Source organism: Gracilinanus agilis, chromosome 1 (genome assembly GCF_016433145.1).
Source record: "Gracilinanus agilis isolate LMUSP501 chromosome 1, AgileGrace, whole genome shotgun sequence".
In the NCBI taxonomy this organism is placed as follows: domain Eukaryota; kingdom Metazoa; phylum Chordata; class Mammalia; order Didelphimorphia; family Didelphidae; genus Gracilinanus; species Gracilinanus agilis.
In genome coordinates this window covers 718103828-718126837 of record NC_058130.1, presented here as the reverse complement: position 1 = coordinate 718126837, position 23010 = coordinate 718103828, and the positions used below count along the sequence as shown (strand labels likewise).

The 23010-nt window shown below is 39.5% G+C and overlaps 9 non-coding genes and 1 pseudogene across 9 annotated transcripts; 4 read left to right on the top strand and 6 right to left on the bottom strand.

Annotated features, from left to right (window-relative positions):
• Positions 1-176: 176 nt before the first annotated feature.
• On the bottom strand, positions 177-7353 carry LOC123256735 (annotated as a pseudogene).
• On the bottom strand, positions 1919-1991 carry TRNAK-CUU. Its single transcript has one exon. It is a non-coding gene; the product is annotated as a tRNA-Lys (tRNA).
• A 51-nt stretch (positions 7354-7404) lies between the features above and the next one.
• TRNAV-AAC lies at positions 7405-7477 on the bottom strand. Its single transcript has one exon. It is a non-coding gene; the product is annotated as a tRNA-Val (tRNA).
• Positions 7478-9659: 2182 nt separating this feature from the next.
• Positions 9660-9741, top strand: TRNAS-GCU. Its single transcript has one exon. It is a non-coding gene; the product is annotated as a tRNA-Ser (tRNA).
• Positions 9742-10402: 661 nt separating this feature from the next.
• Positions 10403-10484, top strand: TRNAS-AGA. Its single transcript has one exon. It is a non-coding gene; the product is annotated as a tRNA-Ser (tRNA).
• Positions 10485-12334: 1850 nt separating this feature from the next.
• Positions 12335-12406, bottom strand: TRNAP-AGG. The gene has a single exon. It is a non-coding gene; the product is annotated as a tRNA-Pro (tRNA).
• Positions 12407-15697: 3291 nt separating this feature from the next.
• Positions 15698-15770, bottom strand: TRNAV-AAC. The gene has a single exon. It is a non-coding gene; the product is annotated as a tRNA-Val (tRNA).
• Positions 15771-16711: 941 nt separating this feature from the next.
• TRNAV-AAC lies at positions 16712-16784 on the top strand. The gene has a single exon. It is a non-coding gene; the product is annotated as a tRNA-Val (tRNA).
• Positions 16785-19135: 2351 nt separating this feature from the next.
• Positions 19136-19207, top strand: TRNAP-AGG. Its single transcript has one exon. It is a non-coding gene; the product is annotated as a tRNA-Pro (tRNA).
• A 3232-nt stretch (positions 19208-22439) lies between these two features.
• TRNAS-GCU lies at positions 22440-22521 on the bottom strand. The gene has a single exon. It is a non-coding gene; the product is annotated as a tRNA-Ser (tRNA).
• Between the last annotated feature and the right edge of the window lie 489 nt (positions 22522-23010).

Sequence of the window (23010 nt, the reverse complement as noted above, 5' to 3'; positions counted from 1 at the left end):
AGAGAGAGAGAGAGAGAGAGAGAGAGAGAGAGAGAGAGAGAGAGAGAGAGAGAGAGAGAGAGAGAGAGATCAGATAACTTAACAAAAGGTAAATAGCAAGTTTTGTGGGAAATCTCACATTACTGTAAATTATATTAAAATGTGTAGAATCATTGCCAGGTCAGAGAACAGGAGTGTCAAATTACCATCAACACCTTTGTTTCCCTTAATTGCTGAGCTAGCCAATCAGGAGACAATTTGTTTGAAGCCCTGGATGACTTCCATTCAGAAGCTCTCATTATATAGCTGCACACCCTGCTTTGGAGACGGGATGGTCACTGTTTGTAGTTATGATCCAAAGGATGTCTGTATTTAATACAGAAGTTGTCTTTACACCTGTCACAAACCAACTTGAGCATTTCTTTCTTTTCGCATTCCTCTGAGTGAAAAATTTTGGTTTCTCCTCAGCTGGGTTATATTTACAATCATTATCCATATGTTTCCCCAACCACAACATTTGCAGTTTCTCCTCTTCCTACTGGAACAGGGGCCTGACGAAGTGGGCAAATTGGGACCTGGACATCTTTTTTATAGGCAGTACTGAAGCACTACATTTATGGTGACTAAATTTATGATGATCTTCACAAAAGACTTTGTTACATCCATCACATTTTAGTGGAAGAAAATCTAGTTGCTTGCAAGTTTTTTCAGAACAATGCTTTCTCAAGTTTGGAAAAAGTGCTAGTGACAGAAAGAATCAATTGCAGTGTTGCAGTCAAAAGACCTCTCCTCCTTTCACACTTAGTTTATATAACAAAAGAGTAAGCAAAGTGGCTGCCAGAGAAGAGAGAGAGTCAGGAAAATTCTCACCAGGAAGTCCCCCTGGAATTCCAAATACAGTATTGAATGATGGACCAGATGGAAGCAGAAGACTAGCCAGCTAAAACAATGAAGCCACTGGTTACTTGACTTTTGCCCTTTGGTAGGGTTTGGGTGAAGACCTGTCTGCTTGTTCCCTTGGACAAATAGACAACTTTGTCAACTGCAGCTCGGCTGTCAGGTTGGGTTCAAGATAGTATAAAGCTGATACTGCTGACTGTGGATGCAACATGCTGGGACATTTTTGTGTATCAAATAATAAACCAGAAAAATTGTATATTGTCTCTAGGGTATTCTTTAAGGATGATGAGAGAAAAATGACACAGGGTGGAATGAAGAGAGGGATTTTGATGCATTCGAAAGTTTCTGGGGATTGTTCAGTTCTCTCACTCTGCTCTTAAAGGTCAGTCGCTAAAATGCTTATCAATCATACAGCTTGTCTTTTTGAGTTTAGTTCAGCCAAAATGGATTAACCTCTGCTCAGAAACGCATGATACACCTTTGCCTCGGGAAGGGTTTTGTTTTGGCAGGCTCTTGGGCTTGGAATATGATCTCTTGACTTCTTGAATTCCTGCCGGCTTTCTAGAGGCCAAGGCAAAATCTATTTCCTCTAAGACTTTCCTTAATACTCCACATCTGTAATGCCCTTTGCCCCAAGGCTGTACCTAGCTTATGATTTTGAATCTCTCTAATATACTCAACTTGTAATTTTAAGTGACTATTTGTTTGCATCTTTTCCAAGGAGATTGTAAGGACTACTGACGGTAGCAGAGGAATCATATCACATAATTCACACACACACACACACACACACACACACACACACATTGTTGAGCTTTCACTAAGCCGTAAGAGTGAGCTAGTAAGATGTAAGTCTGAGGAACTGAGTGGAAGAAAAATAAATATTCCAAAGCAGAGAACAACGCCTATAAATGTGACGGTTTATCCAGTTGCGATATAGATGGACATTTAGAGGGCGGGATATATACAAGTTTGAATAAGGTTAAATCTTTGGGTAAGCAGGCATTGCAGTTTTCCTTAGTTAAGGAAAAAGTGAAACCGCCCAACGTGGGGCTCGAACCCACGACCCTGAGATTAAGAGTCTCATGCTCTACCGACTGAGCTAGCCGGGCTGGTGGTTAAGGGTTTTCAACAAAGGTTCCTTAATTATCAAATAGTCCCCTCTGTGTCTACTTCCTCCAGTTATGTAGATTTCAATACATATTTAGTGACCATCTTCCGTCACTTTCCCCCAAATCTTAAAGCCAGCGTGTTCAAGACTTTCTTTTCTTTCTTCTGAAATCATTAGAAAACAAAATGGAGCACCGAACTTGTGCTTATTCAAACTATCTCAGTGTTTATTCTTTTGCTATTCTCTTGCCCTCACCCCTATCTATACCCCAACACGTGTTCTTTTCCATTCAATGTAACAGAAAAAAGAAAATCTAAAAACTCCAGATCAGAAGCTCTTTTGGTTTTTGAAAGGCTAAACTTTATAGTCTTGAGATTACGACCTCGAAAAACTCCTGGACATGGATAGTTCAGTGCCCAAAAAGCAAGGAGACTCCAAATGTTCTTATTACAACCCATGTATATTGAGATAAAAGTGAACATCCTGGAGTTATTTTAAAGGAGGTTTTTAATTTTGTTTCAAATATATGAGAAGGGGCTCAGACCGATTGGAGTCACCTGAGTGCTTGGTTTTATTGCAATTGCACCTGTTGTCTTTGGTAAATAATGACCTGAGAATTGAATAGTTCTCTGTTCTCTGAACTGATTAACTATCCTTCTTCCACATAATTTCTGCTCAAATGACCCTTTTTATTGATATGCAGTATTTTATTGGGGAATTCATTTATTTTGCTTCTCTCATGATCATCTGTATCTGTATGTGTGCATGTGTGTGCTAGGAATATCACCTTCTGAAAAGATTTCCAAAACTATGCAAAAAGTTTGGAAATTGATGAATAAACATTTTGAACCAATGGCAAAAAGGCACTTCAAGTTGATTGGCCAGGATTATTTTTCAATACAGTTCAAACAAATAGATGAAATCCAGCTTTGTAATTTAAAATAAAGATGTTGCTTAGCACCAGTAACTAGTACATAGTAAATAGTTAAGAAATGTATTTTGACCAACCAATTAACTATATCATATTGGGAGTGGAGGACATACAAAGAACTTTCTTTTCCTTTCCTTTCCTTTCCTTTCCTTCCCTTTCCTTTCATTTCCTTCCCTTCCCTTCCCTTCCCTTCCCTTTCCTTTCCTTTCCTTTCCTCTTTTTCTTTCTTTTAGAGCAAATATTGATAGCTGCAAAGACATAAATAAAAGCTGGAATTCTCATTTTAAAAGTATAGTGGGATATTGAGTCCAAAAAATTTGAGAACTGCTAATATAAACTTAATTTCTGCCAGACTTAGCCTAGTTTTTCCAGTAGTTTTTTGTCAACTTCCTCCAATAGCTTGGGGGTCTTGGATTTATTGAACATTGTTACTCTGTATATTTGCTTCTACAAATTTTGTTAAAGGATTGTGTAACAAGCTTTTTAAAACCAGTACTGAATCATTTCCAAGATCAATGTTTTGTAATTCAGCTTGACATCTTGGTACTGATAGATGATATTTCTTCCCATTTTTTCCATTATCATTTCTGAAGTTTGTTTCTCCATATGAATTTAATTATTATTTTCTCTAGCTCCATAAAATGTCCCTTTGGTAGTTTGATTGACATTTCATTGAATATAAATTACTTTAGGAAATATCATCATTTTTATTATATTGATCTTCCCAAGAACAAATAGCTTTTTTCAATTACCTAATTTTATCTTTATTTCGGAAAAATATTTTATACTTGGATTCATAGGGTTTTTGGATATGCATTTCTAGATACATTCCCAACTATTTTGTAGCTTCTGTAGTGTATTATTTCTCTCTAGTTCTTTCTTGTGGATTGTTTGTTTTGGTAAGAGAGAAAAATTACAATGCTAATAACTGATGTGGATTTATTTCATATACTGCAATTTTGCATCAATCAATGTTTTGGTTTTTTTTTAAACCCTTGTACTTCGGTGTATTGTCTCATAGGTGGAAGATTGATAAGGGTGGGCAATGGGGGTCAAGTGACTTGCCCAGGGTCACACAGCTGGGGAGTGGCTGAGGCTGGGTTTGAACCTAGGACCTCCCATCTCTAGGCCTGACTCTCACTCCACTGAGCTACCCAGCTGCCCTCAATCAATGTTTTAATCAGCTCATTAGGGTTTTCTGTTATATCTTCAAAAATCAGTAATTTTTCTTCTTTTTCTGTTTATATCCTTGATTTCTTTTTCTTCTTTTAGTACTAGAGTTAGTATTTCTAGCACAATGTGAAATGGCAGTAACGGTAGGTATCCTAGCTTTACCAACTGGATTTTGTTTTGTGATATATTTAGTAAAATGAACCACAGGAAAATTTCCTGGGTGTAATGGGCTTGATTTGATTTAGAAAAGAGTGAAACATAATTCATATCATAGCTCTTTTTTCTCCAAGAATCCTCAGGCAGGTCCTTGAATGCTTTCTGGGTATTCTATTTTGTGGGCTGATTAAAAAAAAAAAAGATTTTGGATATGACCAAAATATAGTTGTATCCTCCTGGCTTCCCTGTGTTCCTCTGTTTTGATAGAATGATTCCTTTTGGGATTAGGCCAAAGAACCTTTATGTAATTCTTTGTAAATATCACTGGTTTGTGGGTTTGCTGTTTGGTAAGTTGGGTCTCAGTTGCCAAAATGAGAGTTTGTTTTGTGACAAGTCAGAGGGAGTTACAGGTGAGAGTCTCCAGTGGATTTTGGAGGGGTAATAGCAGGATCATGGATGAGGGCAGTAGTTAAAGGAAGGAGGATAATAGAGTGGTATGTGTGTGAAAGAGAATAGCTCCAACAAGTAAAAAACTTAGGGGAAGTGATCACCTTTACATATGTTCTGACACCTTCAAGGATAGCCTATTGAGGGAAGTAATATTCTTTTAGGATTAAGGAATTAAAATGTAGAGTCTCAGTATAAATTATAGATTTGACATTTGCTTTTTCACTTCTTCCCAATTTAGGAGACCCTTAGCTTGGAAGCATGGTACTAGAGTCAGTTAACAAACTACTGGTAATTAGGGCACTTTGGAAACACCCAGAACATGGGGTCAGTATTTGCTTTTGCACAACGTCAGTGGGCAGTATGGCAATGGGTCCTCCTTAGAGATGTTCGATGTAATAACTCTCCTGACAGCTTCTAGTATTCTTCCCCACATTTGTTGATACATTTAGCATTCTTCTTTCCCTTGAAACCTTCCCATATGTTAAATTAAAATGATTCTGTAACCCAAGTGATTAATGGATAAAGTTTCCAGCCTGGAGTCAGGGAATCTCATCTTTTTGAGTCCAAATCTGACCTCATATGTGTACTAGTTGTGTGTCCTTGGGCAAGTCACACTCTATCCTGCTTGCATCTGTTTCCTCATTTGTAAAATGATCTAGAAAAGGAAATGACAATCCATTCTAGTATCTTTGCCCCCAAACAAAACAAACAAACAAAACAAAATGACATTCGGAAGAGTTGTACATGACTAACAAACTTAAATGATTTGAGCCCTTTCAATGTCTCCTTTGTCTTAGTATCTACTCCCTGGCCCTTCTATTTACTCCTTCATGTCCTATACTATTCAGAATAGTTTTGGTCATGTCCTATACTATTCAGACTTGATTAGGTTAGAATAATTTGGGAAGGCAGCAGATAAGCAGTTTAAAAATTATTGTTAGTGCCTAATGTCTTGTATAACGTTTATTCATTTATTTTTAAACTTTCTCTTCCTCCATTATATAGCAACAATTTTTGCCAATTGTTTTCTGACATTTTGTGATTCAGATCCCCCTTCCCTGTAAATAGTCTAATATAGGTTATATCAGTGTTTTCATATAATATATATTTTCACATTCCCCATTCTACAACAGAAGACACATATCACACATACAATTAAAAAAGACTCATGAAGGAAATAATGTCATACTTTGATTTGTAATCAGATTCCAACATTTCCTTCTTTAGCTGTGGATAGCATTTTTTTTTTCATGAATCTGTTGAGATTATTTTGGGACCTTGTTTTGCTGATAATAGTTTCATCACAGTTGATCATTGTACAACATTTCTGTTACTGTATACACTGTTCTCCTTGTTTTGCTCGCTTCATTTTGCATCACTTTATATCTTCCCAAGTTTTTCCACATTCATACTGTCCCTCATTTCTTATGGTGCACACCTTGTTCAGCCATCCTCCAAATGAGGAGCATCCCCTCAGTTTCCAATTCTTTGCCACTACAAAAAGATCTGCTAAAAACATTTTTGTATGAGTAGATCCTTTTCCCCCTATCTCTGATGGGATGCAAATATCCAATACCAGTATCCTATTATACCCAAAGATACCCAGTAATGGTATTTCTGGGTCAAAAGGTATCCATAAGTTTATGGCCCTTTGGCCGTGGTCTTGGACTGTTCTTCAAAATGTTTTTTTTTTTTTTTTTTTTTTTTTTTTTTTTTTTTTTTTTTATCAGTTCACAGTTCCATCAGCAGTGTATTGGTGTCCTAATTTCCCCACATCCCCTCCAACATTTATCATTTTCCTTTTTGGCCATCTGTTAGCAAGTCTGATAGGTGTGAGGTGGTATCTCAGTTGTTTTAGTGTGCATTGCCCTAACCAATTGTGTTTTGGAGCATTTTTTCATGTGATTATAGATAGTTTTACTTTCATCTGAGAACTACAGATTCTTATCCTTTGATCATTTATTAGTTGGGGAATGCTTTATATTCTTATAAATTTGACTCTGTTCTCTCTATATATTTGAGAAACAGAGCCTTTGTCAGAGACACTTGCTATAAAACTTTCCCTCCCAAATTGACGTTTCCCTCCTAATCTTGGTTGCACTGGTTTTGTTTTTACAAAACCTTTTTAATTTGCTGTAATCAAAACGATCTATTTCATTTTTATAGTGTTCTCTGTCTCGTTTGGTCATAAATTCTTCCCTTATCCATAATTCTGACAAGTAAGCTTTCCCTGTGTTCTCCCAAAACTGTTATGGTTATTTCCAGATCAAGTATCTCTTTTGAGCTTATCTTGGTGTCTGGCGTGAGATGCTGGGCTATGGCCAGAGTTTTTGCATTCTTTTGCATTCTTTCCCAGTTCATAGGAAGCCTTTTTCACTCAAAAAAGAGAAGTCATGTTTCTGCCTGGTTTCCAATTTCGCTCCCGGTGAGCGTGATAACCACTACATCACAGCTACCATTACTTATGCTTAGTTTTTCGAAGAGAGTTAATGATATCTTGTGTCTGAATTGGATTTAAGTGGGATAGCATTGCACGTTAGCCTCACTTTTCCACAGGAACACTGTCGACGAGCCGGGATGAATTTACCGGCGGCATTCTTGATGTCTGACCTAACTCTAAACACTTCACAAGTTCTGCTTCTGCCGTCTTCATGATCACATGAGGAAGCCCTTAATAAATAGTTCACTCAAAATGACTAAGTTATGTTTCCGCCCGGTTTCGAACCGGGGACCTTTCGCGTGTTAGGCGAACGTGATAACCACTACACTACGGAAACTACGACTGTGTCAACATTTTTAAAGGATATTCTTAAAAATGTTCACTTATGCCAAATTAAACTATTTTGCCTGCCATCAAAATAACTTGTTCTCAGATTTCAATTCTGGGTGACTCTTAAACCCGTTCGCTCATTAGTCCTTTCCTCGTCAATCCAAAATCACTTCTGGCAGACAAACAAGACACCAAACGCCTTTACTATACTAAAGTCCCTCCGGATGTTCAGACTCTCTCTGCCATCCGGCTTAATTCTTTGAAATTAACTGTCACATCCACAAAAGCGCGGATGAAACCTGCAGGAAGCCTAATTTTGACGGATACTTTCCTCCCTTCCGCTCTCACTACTCTCTATCATCGCGACAGTTACCTCCTGAGTCACAGCCACCCTCGAATACCACGCTCACGGATCCTCTAATGCATCGTCTTTTCCTGTGCTTTCTCGTTGGGACCTGATTTAGTCACCCAAACCCGCCTAACAGGAATTCCGTTCTGGAGCCTGCAGGACGAAAGTCCGCTGAACTACGGATCCAAGGTTCGTCCCTCTGGGATCACGATCTGGTCCTCACTTTCGCCTGCTGTTACTCCTGGGGAAGCTTTCTGTGGATCTGTGGCTGTGCTGATCGGACTGTGCTGGCAGAAGGACGCTTCGCGGATGAACCAGGCGGGCACTACTTAAGAAATACTAACCTCTTACAGGAAACCACCAGCCGCTTCTGGACCCCCAGTTTCCAATTCCACTCTCACCGTGTCAACAACTCAGCTAGTTGTTGATGCCATACCGCATCTCTTTGTAGGGGAAACCGCTGGTTTTGGAGACTCCTGGATCTGGACGCATTGGGATTGGGATTTCCTTTCTCTTTCTAGTAATGAATTGTCCAGTTGGATGAGTTAGGGGGTACAGAGTTTAATGCCTCGATTTCCGACCCTTCAACAGTTGATGAAATCATAGAATGGGGCTCATAATAGAGAGAGGAGGTGTTTGATGTATTAGGAAACTTGAATTTTGTCTGTAGTTTTTGAATGGGCAACTGACCGTTGGCTAGTCCGAATGCTGTTTACACCCCTTGCAAGCCCAGGAGACCGTCGAGGGATTGAAGAAGCAGCAATCAGCTTTGAGGAATGTGACTCCCTACTCTCTCTACTCGAGGACTGCTGGGAGAGAGGGAATTTCCGCTCCTTTTGGGGTTAGCATCCACTTTTTCAAAAGCATAGGAAAATCAACATCCAGCTGGGAGAAGAGATAGCAATTGCACTGCTTATGCTTCTCTAACCAGCTCTCGCCCTGAACAAATACACAAAGAGTTGTTCGTCTATTTTCGAAGAGGAACAGTAACACCAGGAGTTATATCTTGACTTGTGCGTGAATTTAAGGAAGGCAGAATTGCTCAGCCATCAACCGTCATCGAAGTCCAGTGGCCAGACAAAAGTCCGAGGGACCGGGCTAGAAACCGCTCAAATGGTCTTGATCTGTATCAAATAAGAAGAGAGCCATCTATTTTGGATTCAAGAAAGCAGGAACCCTGGCAGTTGAAAGCTCAGGGGTGGAGAAAAACAGAACCAGGGAACCAAGTTTGCCTCGAAGAGACTCTTCGAAGAGATGTTTTTTGGGGGAGGGCGGGCAACAAGGTGAGGACTTCAAGAAACGGACGTGGGGGGAAGTCCTGCAGTGCTGGGTACTGAATTTGTTTGTCTACCATTTTGTTCTGATTGTTTCCATTCTTCCCACTGTCTCTGATTGTTTGGGGGAGAGTATTCTGCAAGTTGTGCTTCTCTACGAAGGATACCTGAGTTATATTGATGATTGCAGGGACACAGAATACACAACTCCCTGGCGTAGTAGTTAACGCTGGTAAGAAGTAACCTTCCAGGCCTTATGGGAATCGGGGAGTGTGCTTCACCTGGGAGAGAAGGGAAATAATTGTTAAATTTAGAGGTAGGGAGAGAACATCATATGTGAGAAAGCTGGAAAACCGAAAGAAAAGACTTTGCAACTTTCCTCCTTGAGCCTCGGAGGGCTTAGATTTTACAAATGAGACCAATCTAACCCTCATAACTCCCCCCAACCCCCAAGAAAATTTTTTTGCAAAGACTTTACAATAACTATTATTAAAAAAAAAAAAAAGCTTGGCCAAAAAAAAATCGAAATGAAATTTCAAGGTTCTTAAAATCAGATTAGTAAAGTAGACGAGGTGGCCGAGTGGTTAAGGCGATGGACTGCTAATCCATTGTGCTCTGCACGCGTGGGTTCGAATCCCATCCTCGTCGAGTATCTTTCATCTTCGGGATTTTTGATACTTTATCTCAACATGCTTTCGACCCTACTTAGTAAATGAGCACCATCCTTAAATGAAATAGCAGCATCTTCTCCGAGGCGACCTTTGTTCAAGATCCCAAAGAACACGGCCTCTTCTATTCTTCGAATTTGATATTAGAAACTCATATTTACTCCTTCAGAATCACTGTATGAGGATTTTTAAGGAGCTCCAGAAAAGAAATGACTGTGCCCCAAACTCTTGATTAATCTTCAATTTTTTTTTTGGTTTGTTTTTAGGACATAGCCCAGACCTCTGCGATTCTTAGACTCTCCCTCAAAAATTTTTAATTTGTAAATTTCTGGGCATTTGGTCCGAAGGTATTCCAAAGTGGTGGGGAGTGAGGGGTAGAGGAGATTGAGGGAAGGTGTGGGAGATGGAGGACCGGCGTTTTCGAAATGTATGCCGGGAAGAAGGCATGTCAGGTACTGGGAAGTGTAGGTCGGTCAGTGATATATTTGTGCTTTTCGTAAGAGTCACGAAGGTAGCTTAGTTCGAGAAAAAATTATTACCACAGGAAGTTTCCCAACCTAGAAACTACGGTTGTTTGTGTAAAAAGAATACACACAAACAGAAAATCACTAGCTTGAAAAATGTCGAGCGCGATGTCGTGGGTAGTCGTGGCCGAGTGGTTAAGGCGATGGACTAGAAATCCATTGGGGTTTCCCCGCGTAGGTTCGAATCCTACCGACTACGTTCCTGGAAATTCGTGGGCCTCTCCCCATCTCCCTCAGCACTGGCTGAAGGTAAAGTAGTCCCATTAAGGTTAAAAATTTAGCTACTTATATTGTACTTTAAGGCTTGCAAAGCACACATAATATTTACATGCATGTATGCCCATTAACTTATAATTATTCATTAGTAAAAAATGGAATAAGAGAGAGAATCACGTAAACAGCTACACATATTCATTCACTGGTACTAGTGGCACTAGTACAGTATCATAGACTAAAGATTTCAAGAAGTGGTTGGAGTAGGGGATGATCTCAGTACTATTAATAAATGGCAGAAGTTCTTTCCCATAGTCTTCTCTTTGTCTCCACTCAACTTAGACTGGGAATTCTTTTCCTTTTTGCATTTTGCTTGTCCTATACCCATCCTTACCCCCTCACTTAGTGTCATAGAAAGAAGCCACAGATAATATACATATATTTTAATAGCAATAATACATAGTTTGAAGGAAGGAACAGACCAATATTAAGCAAAGTAAAACAGTGTACAATCAGATTGGCAGGAGGGTGTTTGGACAGGTCTTAAAGAGACTGTCATCTGGACTCCTTGCTCCTCTCCTCAACTGCAACTGCTGACTCATTCTCATCTCTCTGATCTCTTCTCATTTTTTCCTCAGTGTTTTCTGATAAGTATTTCTCAGTAGTCTTCAGGGGAAATTTGAACAAAAGGAGAATTATAAAAATGAAAAGGGCTCTGGATCCAGTGCTGTGCCAGGGAAGTTTCCCACCAGTGTCATCTTCTTTTCGAAGCTCTACTCACTGCAAATCATTGGCCTGGCTCCAAGCCCCTCTATTTTAGTTTATTAACATATCCGAGGACAAGTATTAATGGGAATTTTACTTATTGGAAGTGTAAGACACTGTACTCTGTTCAGGGAGCAGTTAGAATAGACATTTGGAATCATAAGATGTGAACACACTGACATCTAAAGGTTAATGAGGGGATTGTCATTCAATGTGTCATGAATAGAGTTGGGGGGAGGAAGGAAGTTAGGAAGCAAAGGAGGGAGGGAAGGAAGGCGGGAAGGAGGGAAGAAACCTAGACTTTTCCTGCCTCTGTGGCTTAGAGATTTTGGGGCACTAAGAGAGAAGCCCGCCCTCTACAGAATTTTATCTTCTTCACTTACCTGAATATCTTTAGGTGTCTGGAGTCAGTTTCTCTTGGTATCCTCTAGAAAGTCTAGGTCAGGGAAGTTGGAGTAGTTTGCCTAATAATGGTTATGATAATAATAAAATTACTACTATTTTATAGAACTCCTTAAGGTTTGAAGAACACTTTACAAATAAAGTATTATCAATTTTATCGCCACAATAATTTACCCGTGACAATACATCTATCTGATATCTCAGATCCTATTTGAATTGAAGTTTTTTGTTTGTTTTCTGATTCCAGGTCCAGAATTCCATCTTTTGCACCATTCCCAAAGTGAACCTCTCTCGTTGCTCAGAGGGATAACCTTTCGTGGTGGGAAAATCAGGGCTGAGAAGAAATAATAGGAAGGGTCAGTCAGGTAGACAAACCTCCGAGGGCACTAAGAGGTGGGGGAAGGTGAGAACTTTCTTAAAAACGAATGTATTTTTAATGCCAGAAGAGCCGTTCTTTCAAGAGCTGTATGTGGTTGTTCATCTGTGAAAAGTCATAGGACACAGCAGAGGGATAGCATGCTAGGTAGAGGAGGGGCGAGTGCACAAAGGAAGGAGTGAGTCGGTTGCCGAGGTCGGGAAATTCCCAGCTTTTCTAGCACTCAAAAACAACCTCTCTCCTCGCTGCAAGCGGCGGCTTTTCAGTAGTTCTGTAGCTGCCAAAAGTTTCAAGGGCTCGTCCGGGATTTGAACCCGGGACCTCCCGCACCCTAAGCGAGAATCATACCCCTAGACCAACGAGCCAACTTGACGAGGAATTCAGAGAAAGTTTTCCTCCTCCCTCATCTCCGGCCTCTCCCATTTACTCTTCCAAATTCCCCAAAAGCTGTCTCCTCTTGGAAGGAATAATCATCTCTCCCCATCGAGTCCAAGGGCAGACACAGCACGATTCACCAATACAACGTTCTCGGACTACACCACCGCTTCATCCCTATCCAGGGGACTCAACCTAAAATCATACAGTCATTCGAAAATCACCAAACACATAAGAACAGAATTGGGCAACTTTGTCAACATGCAGATTTTTTAAACATTTAATTTAATTTTAATTAGTTAGTTTATAATATTTTCCCACGGTTAAATGATTCATGTTCTTTCCCTCTGTAAAGGTGGAATTTTACTGGGGTACCGCATACTCCAGTAAAATTCCACCTTTACACCTTCCCTCTTCCCTCCCCTCTCCCTGAGGTGATGAGCGATCCACTGGGTTATACATGTATCATTGTTCAAAACCTATTTCTATATTATTAATATTGCAATAGAATGATCATTTAAAGTCAAAATCCCTAATCTCATAACTATATATATATATATATATATATATTTTTTTTTTTTTCCACCCCTGAGTTTCTATTCCCACAGTTCTTTCTTATAAATTCCTCTGGATTGTCCTGGATCCTTGCACTGCTGTTAGTAGAGAAGTCCGTTATGTTAGATTGTACCACAGTGTATTATCTCTGTGTACAAAGTTCTTCTGGTTCTCCTCCTTTCACTCTGCATCAATTCCTGGAGGTCTTTCCAGTTCACATGGAATTCCTCCAGTTCATTATTTCTTTCAGCACAATAGTATTCCATCACCATCAGACACCATAATTTGTCCAGTCACTCCCAGATAGATGGACAAATTTCCACTTTCCCCACTTTTTGTCACTACAAAGAGTGAAGAAGCTATAAATGTTTTTGTACAGGTATCTTTGAGGTACAAACCCAGCAGTGGTATTACTGGATTAAAGGGCAGGCAGTCTTTTAAAGCCCTTTGCTGCAAATTGCCCTCCAGAATGGTTGGATCAATTCACAACTCCACCAGCAGTGTATTAGTGTCCCAATTTTCCCACAACCCCTCCAACATTTATTTTCCTTTACTGTCATATTGGCCAATCTGCTAGATGTGAGGTGGTACCTCAGAGTTGTTTTGATTTGCATTTCTCTAATTATGAGAGATTTAGAGCAGTTTTTCATGTGTTTGTTGATAGTTTTGATTTCTTTATCTGAAAACTGCCTATTCATGTTCCTTGACTATTTATCAATTAGGGAATGGCTTGATTTTTTTTGTACAATTGACTTAGCTCCTTATAAATTTGAGAAATTAGAGTTTTTTTTAAATAAATATTTTTTCCAATTTGTTGCTTCTCTTCTAATTTTGTTTGTATTGGTTTTGTTTGTATAAAACCTTTTTAGTTTAGTGTAATCAAAATGACTCATTTTACATTTTATAATATTATCTCTCTCTTGCTTGGTCTTAACTTCTTTCCTTTCCCATAGATCTGACAGGCATACTATTCTATATTCTCCTAATTTACTTATAATTTCCCTCTTTATATTTAAGTCATTTACCCATTCTGAATTAATCTTGGAATAGAGAATATGCAGACTCTTGAAGAAAGGTCTTCCCATTAAGGCTCCTCCCTTGTAATTCCAGCTTTCCAGGAAATTAGGAAAGAGATTTATTTACATGATTTCATCTTCTAGAGTACTGTCACCCAGAAATCAATCCCTAGCCTCTCCAGCTTTCACAAGGTATTCAATGGCTTACTCATATTGTTTTCTAGACCAGAAATTTTGCCTGTTCACTGACAACAGAGGCCAGACCACTACACATTCCAAGATGTTCCATTAGCTGCTAGACTGACCCTCAGAAAACACAAATGAGGGCAGGTGGCATTCCAGGAACAGATGACTCCAGACTGTAGCAATCCAGGTATACATTAATTGTGATATTATTTTAAGAAGTATTCAAAAACTTAACTCTTATACTGCTAATGATTGATCTCTGCAATCCTGAGTCAAATTGAATGTTGACCTTGCCAAATCCCTAGCCCTTCCCTAAGGCCACACCCCAGAAGAGAGTCAGTTATCTCAGTCTCCTTACTTTTCCTTCAATGATCAATTAACATAGGTATCAAACATCAGTAGATGCCTTAGGCCATATCCACCCTGGATCCTGATCTTAGCTCTACTTATTGTTTCAGATTTTGACAGTTTGCATTTTATGATGATTACCTCATAATGTTAATGTATCAGGCCACCAGCCTCTCCCCTTCCCCCCATACTGTTGTAACCCCAATAAAAGTGACAAGACATCAGTTGGCAAGAGAGCTCTTGACCATCAGAGCTCCTAACCATGAAGCTCTTGACCATCAGAGCTTACTCGCTGTCTGTCTACCTTATGCCAAAACTTTCTGTGTCTGCGTGTCTTTATTCTCGCCTTATATTCTCTTTCCATTAATCCTTAACCCGTAACCCATTTTCACTCAGTCCTTGGTTCCCCTTTCTGAGTGTCCAACCCACTAGGAATCTTCGTGGAGTCGGTGGACGGCTTCACAGACAGACTGTGCTATTGCATGCAGTCGATATATAGTAAGGTTGTGGCATCCCTCTCAGAGAATTCTGAGAACTCCTGAGATACAACCAGCATCCTTCAATGAACTCATTACCTTCCTCCAAAAATGTACTCCCTCTTCTAAATCTCTGTTTGTCTGTCTGTCTGTCTTTGTCCCTGTCTCTCTCCCTGTCTCTCTGTCTGTCAATTCTACTTCTGTAACATTTCTCATACATGACCTCTTCTCTCCTCTAAAACTTCCACTACTCTGCTTTTGGCCTTCATCACCTTACAGCCATTCCAAACTTTTCTCTATTCAGCTGTCCAATTGTTCTTTCCAGAGTACAGGTCTAACCGTGTAACACATTCTTGTTCTGTAAACCATTTACTGTTACCTTCTGGATCAAATATGAAATCCCTGGTGACTTTTAAAAGCCCTTTGTAAGCTGGCCCCTGCCTGCTGAATTTCTAGTCTTGGTACACCTCTGACCTTGCTTGAACTCTGAGATCCAAAGTCTTTTCTTCAGCAGCTTTCCACGATTCCTTCTTCATAATGCTGACACCTTCCCTCTATTGATTGTTTCCTCAATTCATCTTGTATATATGTTATTCATACATAGATGATTCTACGTTGTCTCTCTTCAGCTGAGCTCTTCAGTGAGAACAGGAAGCAGGTTCATTTTCCAACTGACCTCACCAGAAAAAGTAAGAATTAATGTTTCCGCCCGGTTTCGAACCGGGGACCTTTCGCGTGTTAGGCGAACGTGATAACCACTACACTACGGAAACCAACATGCCTAGTGATTGCGCAAGTGAATTGAATAAAGTGAAACAGTTCACATTGAAACATTCCTAGACCAGAGTTGCACAGGACAAAATGGATTAGAAAAACTCGCTGAGGACACGCCATTTGAGTGGGGATTAGATGAGGAAAGGAGATTCGAAAGTATTGAAAGGGAAAGCTTTTCCGATTTTTAAAGTTGTAGATTAGGATAGATTGGAAGAATTGAGTGCATTCGGGGTAGCAAAAGGAATTTGAGCAATCAAGAATGATCATCGTGAGTTGTGAGGACCGTGAAGGAAGTTGATCTGGTTGGGAAAGAAGATCAATTTAAGGCAACGCTGGCTGCAAAATAACGGGAGCCTGGGGCTTTGTTTAAGAGCTGTGTGTCTCCTACAGCGCCCAGGACATTAGTCTTTAGAGAACAGACGTTCCTTTCTCAGGGATTCGCTTAATAAGCTTCTTCCCTGACTCTGGCCAGTCACTAGAATTTCTGATATGTCTAGAAGACAGACAAAAGCTGAGGTGGCCTAAAACGACAGTAGAGAAAAAGAAGGCGCCACAACCAGTGCCATTGCCTTACTACTGCCTACTCCAAGCTTTCCATCCTGATGAAGTCCTCAGAAAAGTCTCACACTTTTCTCATTTCCTGCTTCTGAGTATAGTTTGAGCTTCCAATTTCCCGACGAGCCTGAGATGTCTCAGACCTGAATCATGTATATCTGAAACTGAGACTTCTACCTCTAAGTATTTTTGAATTTCCCCCACCTTAGTGCTTCACTCATTGGCTTACTCAATGCTTCCTTTTATCGTTCCAAGCTGGATTTGAGGGAAACGTTCAGTGAAGATGTTCCTGACTGACGATGCAATGCAGAACCAGAGAAGGTGATTGCAAGAAGTATCAATTCATTCAAGAGCCTCCAATTGAACAAGACGTAGTTAAGGGTCGGTTTCCGTAGTGTAGTGGTTATCACGTTCGCCTAACACGCGAAAGGTCCCCGGTTCGAAACCGGGCGGAAACAACGACTTGTACCTTTTTGCTGGTTCTGCACGGGGAATCTCTTTGGAAATAAGATAAGATGGGGAAGCTAGTCGAATTCCAAAGGCGTTTAAGGGCCAGGCACTTACCAGGCACTACTTTATTGAACTCTAATCGCCAACAGCAGATAGGAGTTTTCTATTTGCCGAGAGATTACCTACCTTATTTTGGATGGAAGATGGCATGTACAAATGGAAGAGAAAAGTGGAGAGTCATGGGAAATAACGGAAAAATTCAAGGGATCATTCGAGGCATTTACAGAAGAGATCTGAGGTACTTTCAAGTGAGAAAGAGGCTCCTGAGTGAAGTCTGGAAGGTAGGGAAATAAAGTTAACAAATACCATGTTCCAGATATTGCTCTGAGCGCTAGAGGGAAAAGGAAAGACCAGAAAAAAATGTCTCTCTTTTGGAAGCGACAACTGAAAAAAAAACTATGTGCAAGCAACATACATTCAGGGATCACTAGCAGGAGTTCTTTAGGGCAAGCCTTTCTTCCACGATGTGCATGTTACTAAATATATATGTGAATGTATGTAAATATATACATACATATATACATAAAATTGTTTTTACATGTAATTGGGGGGGGGGATCCCCCAATTACATGTAAAAACAATTTTTAATTTTCTTTAAACATTTTTTAAATTCCAAATTCTCTCTCCTCTTCTTCCCCACTCCTTTTCATCTCCCTCCTTGAGACGGTAAGCAACTGATAGAGCAATGTGCAATCATGTAAAATATTTTCCATATTAGTCTGTTAGTGGAAGAGATCTCAAACAAACAAACAAAAAGAAGAGCAAAGAAAGTGAAATATTATTTGTTTTCGTCTGAATTCAGATTTCATCAGTTCTTTCCCTGGAGGTGGATGGCATTTTTTATCATGAGTCTCTTGGATTGTCTTGGATCACTGTATTGCTGAAAATAGCTAGACCATTCACAGTCGTTTATTAAAAATGTTGCTGTTCAACTGTGAAAGACTTAGTTATTTTCAGCAACACAATTAACTGGTACAATTCTGAAGGACTTTTGAGAAAGAAAGCTATTTACTAACAGAGAAAGGACTGTTAAGAGTCAGTTGCAGATCAAAGCACACTATTTTTCACATTAATTTATTTACTGCTTTATTTTGGAATTTTGGTTTTATATGAGCATTCTCTTACAACAATGAGCAATATGGAAGTAAATTAAAAAAAATATTGCTGTTACTATGTACAATGTTCTGGTTCTGCATACTTCACTTTGGATCAATTCATCTAAGTCTTTCCAGGTTTTTCTGAAATAATACTGCTAGTCATTTCTTATAACATAATAGTATTCCATTACAATCATATAGCACTATTTGTTCAGTCATTCTCCAATTATTGAACATCCCCTCATTTCAATTCTTTGTTACCACAAAAAGAACTGCAATTAAAATATTGCAACAAATAGATCCTTTTACCTTATTTTTTCAATCTTTTTGGGATACAGACCTAGTAGTGGTATTGTGGTTACACATAGTTTGCCTTTTGGGCAAAGTTGTAAATGCTCTCCAGAAAGATTGGATCAGATCAGAACTCCACCAACAGTGCATTAGTGCCCCAATTTTCCCTCTTGACTTCCAACATTTATCATTTTCCTTTTTCTGTGTGAGATGTTTCCTTCGTAGTGAGGTGGTATCTCTGAGTTGTTTTAATTTGCATTTCTCTAATTAGAGTGATTTAGAGCATTTTTTTATATGACTACAGAGAGCTTGATTTATTCCTTTGTAAACTGCTTGTTCATATCTTTTAACCATTTATTAGATTGAAAACGACTTAATATTTTTATACATTTGACTCAGTTCTCGATATATTTGAGAAATGAGACCTTCATCAGAGATAACTTGCTGTAAAAAAAAACCCCATCCCATTCTGCTTTTCTTTCTAATTGTGGTCGCATTCGTTTGGTTTGTGCAAAAAAAAATTCAAATTTAATATAATCAAAAGTATCCATTTTACATCCTATAATACTCTCGATCTCTTGTTTTCTGATAAATTCTTCCCTTAGCCATTAATTTGACCACACGTTGTGTATTTTGACAAAAGTTCCCCAATTCTGTTCTTGTGTTTGGTGATTTTCGAATGAGTGTATGATTTTAGGCTGAGTCCTCTGGATTGGGATTTGGGATGAAGCGGTGTTGTAGTCCGAGTATGTAGTATTCGTGAATCGTGCCGTGTGTGCACTTGCATTCGTTGATGGGGAGAGATGATTATTCTTTCCTAGAGGAGACAGCTGTTGGGGAGTTTGGAAGAGTAAATGGGAGAGGAGAGAGATGAGGGAGGAGGAAAATTTCTTTGAGTTTCTTGTGAAGCTGGCTCGTTGGTCTAGGGGTATGATTCTCGCTTAGGGTGCGAGAGGTCCCGGGTTCAAATCCCGGACGAGCCCTCGAAACTTTTGGCAGCCACAGAACTACTGAAAAGCCGACGCAGAACTACTGAAAAGCTGACCCTTGCCTCGAGGAAAGAGAAAAGAGGTTGTTTGTGAGTGCTAGAAAAGCTGGGAATTTCCCGACCTCCGCAAGCCACTCACTCCTTCTTCCTTTGTGCACTCGCTGCTCCTCTACTTAGCTTGCCATCCCTCTGCTACGTCCTTCGGAGACTTTAAAAATCTCTGACTTTTCATAGATGAACACTCAAATACAGCCCTTGAAAGAATGGCTTTTCTGGCATTAAAAATACATTTGTTTTTAAAGAAAATCCTCACCTCCCTCCACCTCTGTGCGCCCTCGGAGGTTTGTCTACCTGGCCGACCCTTCCTACTATTTCTTCTCAGCCCTGATTTTCCTATTAACACGAAAGGTTATCCCTCTGAGCAACGAGAGAGGCACACAGGGGAATCAGTTTAATTCACAGAATATGATTTACCAAGCCAAAATAGATGTAAATCAAATAAAACCAAGACCACTATCCTTCCTACTACCTGCATCCTTTCTCACAAGGAGTAAGGGAGAATGCTATTTAGATTGGTGAGCATTCATTTTTTCTTTCCTAGTCCCAGATCCACCATTCCACTTTCTGGCTATCTCCATGCCAAGAATATATTGTTCTTTGGATTTTTAAAAATATTTTTTCATTCATTCATTCATTCGTTTATTCATTTGTGCATTACTCCATGTCAACTCCCATAGCCTACATTCCCAATTAGCACCAACCTAACCTTTGATCCGACTTAGCTCTGCTACTGTTGCACCCATGTTGTCCCGTCTTTCCCCGTATGCTCACCTCAGGCTCTTAAATAAACAAAAACAAAAACAAAAAACCCAACAAAAAAAAAATTTCCTGAATCCATTCCAAATTCCATCATGACATTTAGGTACCTCAGAACTAAGGAACCATATCAAAGGATTGTGGTTACTATCTTGTTTTTCACAGTCTCTACTGACTTTCAAATAGCTCCAGCACCATCATCACTATAGGTACTGTCATTTCTCTATCTTGTATATAGAGATAAATGTAAATCTTATTCTTGAGTTCACAAAATTGTAGGATGACAAGCCTATAGGTGGAAAGGACCTCAAATGTTATTTAGTCATAGAATCATAGAATTTGATTGTTGAAAGAGAACTCAGCAACCATCTAGTCCAATGTATACATGAAAATAATCATACACAACTCTTAAGAAAACAGACAAATGATTCCCTGGTCTCTACTTGAAAACTACCAAGGAAGAGGAACCCCACTACTTTTAGAGGCTACCTATTCTATGGTTGGACAGTGCTAATTATTTAGAACAGCACGTGTAAATGAACCTCTTAGAAACTTCCACTTATTGCTCCTGGTTCTGCCTTCTGTGGCTAAGCAGAACACGTCTAATTTCTTCTCCACGTGACACTTGAAGACAATTATCTTTTCCTCTTCTTGGTCTCCTTTTTTAGCCCCTCTTCCATTTTCAGGCTTTTCTTCCCCAGTTCTTCCTGACAAGTTCCTTCAAACAATTCTCTTCTGATATAGGCTTAAGGCTCATCATCTTCTCAATAGCCTTCCTCTGGACAATCTACAGTTTATTAATGTCCTTAATAAGTCATCAGGGAGAGAAGAGCAAGCAATACTCCAGGAGACATCTGAAGAGAGGAGAATACAGTGGAACGATCATCCTTATTCCTGAAGGTTATGTCTTTCTAAGCTCAGTCCAGGATCCCTTTAGTTGTTTTAGTGAGCACAAAACACCATTGTCTCACTGAATTTTTTTCTTCTCAAGTTTACCTTTATCTCTATAGAATTTCATCTTAGACTCATCCCAGGGTTCTAACCTGTCAAGATCTTTTTGCTTTGCTGCAGGGCACTGTTAGTTATAATAGCTCTGAGAGATCTGTGTTTGGCACATTTGAAGAAGATTTCATCTATGTCCTTGTAATAACTAGCATAATATAGTATTAATATATTACTATAATACAGTTTTAAGGTTTGCCAAGTACTTTCCAACATCACCTCATTTTATCTTCACTTCTGTTCTGGAAGTTAGGTGCCATTACTATCTCCATTTTCCAGATGAGGAAACTGAGTTATAGAGAGATTGTGAATCATCTATGGTCCCAGAGTTCCTAAAAGCCTATAGCCAGATTTGAAGTCAAGTCTTGCTGACTCTTAGGTCCAACATTCTTACTCACTATATCCTCCAAGTTGTCTCTTTGTCTTGACTTTTGCCTTGACAATTACCCATAAAAATTAGATGTATCACTTAAAGTAAAGAAATAAAAGAACACTCTACTTCAACCTTCAGAAACCTAGATTGATAGAATTTGAAAGAAGGCATGGAAAACCCAATGTCCACTTCTCAACCGCTCAACCACAACTACTACAGATAACAAGTTTTTACCATAACTTTCCAAGGCATTGTGATTTTTGTTTCTGTGGATGTTCTTCACAAGCAAATTGTAGCCTCTTTATTATTTATTACATACTCTGATCTAGGAGACTTTCCATGGCTCAAAATTTTCTTGAACTAGACAATATTCCTAGTTCTTCCAAAAAGCACAAATACCACTCCACCCCCACCCCCAACCAACTCCTTTTGGTATTTTCAGGCTTTTCAGTCACGTTCCACTCATCATAACTCCATTTTGGGTTTTCTTGGCAAAGTTACTGGATTAATTTGCCATTTCCTTCTCCAGCTCATTTTACAGATAAAGAACTGAGGCAAACACGGTTAAGTGACTTGACCAAGGTCACGTGGTTCATATTTGAACTCAGAAAGATGAATCTTCCCGACTTCAAGTCCAGCACTCTACCTAGATGCCCTACTGACTCCTACACCTATGCTTTCCAGCTTCTCAGTAACTGATACAACTTCCTCTTCTCTGGCATAGCTTTCATAAACGTTGGCACCACACCTCTCACATTTTACTCCTTCCTGAAATCCCTCTTTCCTTATGGCTGTTTTTTAATACCTTATGACTGAAGTTATAATATACTATATATAACTAGCAAGTCGAAGTAGAATGGAAGAGAGATGACTGAAACAATCTTGTGCAAAGGTTTCCTCGGAGAGAGATGCTATTACGTAGCTTAAGATGGTGAGATGACAGAAGCTTGGCAACAGATGGAGAGGCGTTTAAAGTAGGGACATAAAGTACCTAGAGGAGATTGCAGGTATAAAAACGCTACCATTTAAGGAGACACGACGAGGATGGGATTCGAACCCACGCGTGCAGAGCACAATGGATTAGCAGTCCATCGCCTTAACCACTCGGCCACCTCGTCAACTGTTATCCTTCTCTCCTTTTTTTTGGTTGTTTTATTTTTGCTGACAGTTTTAGTAATCGCTGGCAAGCTTTGGAAATTTTTATTTTTCCTTTATGGGTAGGGAGGGGTGGGGCTGGATCGATCTCCTTTGGAAAACCACAGCTCTCTGAGGGGCGAGTAAAGTTGCAAAATCTTTGCCTTTAATTTTCAACCTCTCACCTCTGATGCTTTCTTCTTATCTCTAAATTGTAACAATCTATTTTCCTTCTCTTCCAAGCAAAGTACACTCTCTTGGAGCTATTCCTCCGACTCACACAAGACCTGGAGGTTTGGTCCGCAGCCAGGCATTTAAGGGTATTCTGTGTGCCCGCATTCATGAAGCTTTTGTAGCTCAGGAACCCTTCACTGGGGAGCATCCCGTTTACAGTCAGTCAGTACATATAATTAACTAAAAGTATAGGCATTTACTAGGATACCAAAGTAGGATCAATTAACTGGAAAATACAT